The sequence below is a fragment of the Limulus polyphemus genome, unplaced genomic scaffold (assembly GCF_000517525.1).
Source record: "Limulus polyphemus unplaced genomic scaffold, Limulus_polyphemus-2.1.2 Scaffold1691, whole genome shotgun sequence".
Classification (NCBI taxonomy): Eukaryota; Metazoa; Arthropoda; class Merostomata; order Xiphosura; family Limulidae; genus Limulus; species Limulus polyphemus.
Window position 1 is genome coordinate 116,968 of NW_013667301.1, and position 4,010 is coordinate 120,977.

A 4,010-nucleotide genomic window follows, 5' to 3' on the forward strand; every position below is an offset into this window, starting at 1 on the left:
ACATATTTTGTTCCATGTAGTTGAGCCCGACATGGCCAGGTGGTTAGGGCGCTCGACTCGCAATCTGCGGGTCGCGGGTTCGAATCCCCGTCACACCAAACATGCTTGTCCCTTTCAACCGTCGGGTCGTTATAATGTGACGGTCAACCCCACTATTAGTTGGTAAAAGAGTTGGCGGTGGGTGGTGATGACTAGCTGTCTTCCCTCTAGTCTTACACTGATAAATTAGGGACGGCTAGCGCAGATAGCCCTCGTGTAGCTTTGCACGAAATTCAAAAAGAAAATCCACGTTGTTGAATGTTTTTTTAAATATAATAACTTGAAGAACAATATGATTTGAAATCACACATTTGTTGAAAATAATAAGTATTTTGGAATTCCTAAAACATGACATACATAGTTGTGAGTATAAAAAAGAAAACATGGCCACTAGTTAGATGGCTAAACAAAATTCCAATACATAAAACCTTATTAACGATAATATGAAAAACAGCTGAAAGGCTTTTCAGTAATTGTGTAGTAATCATCAGTCTGGTAAAGGCTTCTATTTCTTCATCATCCGTAAAATTGCACATCGGAATTGGAAGCAGACCGAAATTTTTAGAGAAGTCATCTTTGGGAACCTGAAAGCAGAAAACCTCCTTAATTTTGATGCATTCATTGAGCAGCTCTGTGCTTAACAACATCATAACATAAGCTTGACTCACATAATGGTTTATTTTCATGCTAAAAAGGAGAACAACAAGGAAGACAGACGTTTCATGTCAGTTGAAGGTGTAATTTGTATAAACTTTACAAACCCATGCAGTTAAGTGTCCGAAACGAAGCAAATAAGTTCGTTAATATTTAGCCTTACACTACTATATGGTCCATATTTAATGTTTTGTTAGCCCGAGAGCGTCAGTTTAAAATGACAAGAGAAATAAATGATTAACAGAAATGTCAAACGTTTAATGATGCAATTAATTTTAGTCTAGTTCCCAGTGTTTCACAATTCAAGTTAAAAGATGCATAATCTTAAGTGGCATATATATATATATTAAAGTCACGTGTTATCAAGAAAGACGATATAAATTTTGACATTTTATAATACTAATTAACATCACGGAAGATGGCTACATTCAAGAATTATTTTCGAGAGTTCTTTTCACGATTTTTGGTTAAATGCTTTTTTGTTACAATGACAACACACTTGTTAATTACTTCCACACTTACTTCCGAGTAAGTACATTCTAGGGAATCGGTATCGTTTATGGTTAGCAGGACATCTTCCGGCTTAAGACATTCAAGATCATAGTTGTTTGATAACAAGTAGTCGTTCAAGAAATACGGAAGTTGTGGATCCATGTTTGAGACAGATCTTTGAGGTACTTTTGCCACTTCTGTCAAAAAATAAAACCTTTGTACTTTAGGAAGTCTGTAATATGTACAAATTAATTGTTTTTGTTAATTTCAATATAAAGGAAAGACAGTGCAACACAACAATTCTCCTCATTTGAGAAGATCCCCCCACCGATGAACAGCAGTAAGTCTACGGATATACAACGCAAAAATTCGGGGTTCGATTCCTCGCAGTGGACACAAAAGATAGCCCAATGTGGCTTTGCTCTAAAAACAAACTAAAAGCCGCATACCGTCAAAATATAAAAATCTGTTCTTCGCCAATTGTCAAAATAAAAAGGCTTTTAGTTATATTTCTTAATAGTATAAATATATACTATGTTGTTGTTGGGCTTAGGATTCTTCTATAGTAGGTGTCTGTGACTTGTTAGCGATAAATTCTGCGACGAATAAACAGCACGCACTTCACTTATTTTCAAAATAATATATATATATATATTCAGAACAAGTTAATGTATGTATAATAAATTCTTCAACACTATAGATACTATGGGCATATCATAAATACTATATATGTAGTTCTCCCCTTCTTGTCTTTAGAATTTCAGTTCACAAACCAAACTATTCTCTATTTCTATCGTACTTGTATTCTCTGTGATTCACTTACAATGGTGGCGCGAGTCACCGTAATCGTTAGGTCTTCTTTCTTCTGAAGATCCTCTGTTCCTTTTGTCAAAGTGCACTCAGGCTGATTCAATTACTTTAGAACCACGTCAGTCGTTAGGTCTATCACTTCTGAGGTACTTAACTTCACGCCAACTATATTTCCTTTCGCTATTATCTGTCTGTTTGCTGCTTCCCGCTCGTCTCACGCTATATATCTTTATTACCTAATCGTCTGTCCGACTTCTATATTCTCGACGTCAATATATTGCACGTGACGTTCGATATTCTCAACATCAATGAATTATTAACAAAACTTCCTACAATCATCTGCTTTTAACTGTTATTATAACAAAAACAAAACAATAAAATAATATTCGCTCACAAAAATAAATAAATCAATAATACCTAAACCAAACAGTCATTACACATACCATAGATACTAATTCTAATAAATTCAACATTACATAGTAATAAAACTTGTCATAAGTACTCAGTCTTTTACCTAAGGCACATTATAAAACTTAAAAGATGCAGCAGTGTAAAGTTCTGAGTCATAACTTAATAAAAATCTAAATATTCGATAATACAATTCAAGCAAACAATCTTGTTAAAGATGCAGTGTTACAAGTTAATTAAAAGTTGTCTTTATGTTCCATATACCTAACACTTACGTAACTATTTCACTCAACACTGTAAACAACTGATAGGCTTAACGTTAACGAAAATAATGACAGTAGAAACATATATATATATATATATTGCCGATAAGTTTGGCCCTACCTATTTCAGGTGTTGCTATTCTATACCGTTTATAAAGTTTGTCGCTTTTTTGTGGTAGCTCTTGAATTTCTTTCAGGCGATATAAAACGGCACGAAATCGCTGTTTTGCTATTGAATACCGGTGAGGATCTTTTGGATCCCATAAATTTATTTCAAAGACCACTCCTACACACTAGCAAAAAAAAGGTACCTTTTGTAAGAAATATTTCAAGAGCTGGTATGTTAAGTTTAACGGCGAGATGAATGTAGTATTTTATTACAGCCACCCACACATAAACGATGGCAAGGGGTTGTCTTTTCAGACAGACTGGTGAGAGAGTTGACAAAATTTTTTTAAAAATCCGATGTATTGTCCAAAGTGGCCTGGTTGTCAACTAATTATCACTCTCTTATAAAATCACAAATGAATTAAAGAGAGATGTTCCATTTCTTCATATACTTCCCCATTCTTTATAAAACCATTATATTTGTATGCCATATTCCTCGGAGGATAAAACCATGAATAATAAAATCAAGATCGTCAGAACCCAGAGGATTCGATTTAGATTTTCAAATTAAGAGTAAATAACACGAAAACGACGTGTTTTTTTTTTGGCACAATAAAAGGTAAAATAATGGCACTAGCACAGATGATGGTAACTGTGTTACCCTAAACTATTCAGCTGTAGCTAATAACAAAGAGTTTACCTTTCAAAAAACGTTGTTCTTGTGTTATTCACTCTTAATATATTAACACATTGTGCCTGAAAATAAATTAGATTTTCAAAACGATTTACAATTTTTAATGAAGCTCAAAATCGTCAGAACCTAGATGATTCGATTTAAATTGTCAAGATTACACAGAAATTTTAATTAAACCACAGTATATATTATTGTTTTCTTGCCTTCTGAAGGCGCTGAAAATGATACTTTTTTTCGGAATTTTGGATGAATTTAACAAAAAGAAATATTAAGTACTGTATTTTTCGGTGTATAAGACGCACTTTTTTGCCCCAAAATTTGTTGTCAAAATCTGCTTGCATCCTATACACCGAAGGTATGAATAATATATATGTATATATATATATATACGATATACACAAACCATGTGTAAATATATTTAAATAGGCATGCATAGTTTAGTTCAATTGAATGTGTTATTTATAACAATAGTAGTTTTTTCTTTTCAAAACATAACTATTTATAATGCTCCCTAGATAATAAAAGATAAATTACAGTGAAAG

At 33.2% G+C, this 4,010-nt stretch overlaps 1 long non-coding RNA gene across 1 annotated transcript; it reads right to left on the reverse strand.

Moving 5' to 3' along the window:
* Positions 1 to 415: 415 nt before the first annotated feature.
* Positions 416 to 2,255, reverse strand: LOC111087056. Its single transcript, XR_002611776.1, has 3 exons — positions 2,009 to 2,255; positions 1,216 to 1,382; positions 416 to 623 (listed from the first exon to the last, which is right to left on the reverse strand). It is a non-coding gene; the product is annotated as an uncharacterized LOC111087056 (long non-coding RNA).
* Between the last annotated feature and the right edge of the window lie 1,755 nt (positions 2,256 to 4,010).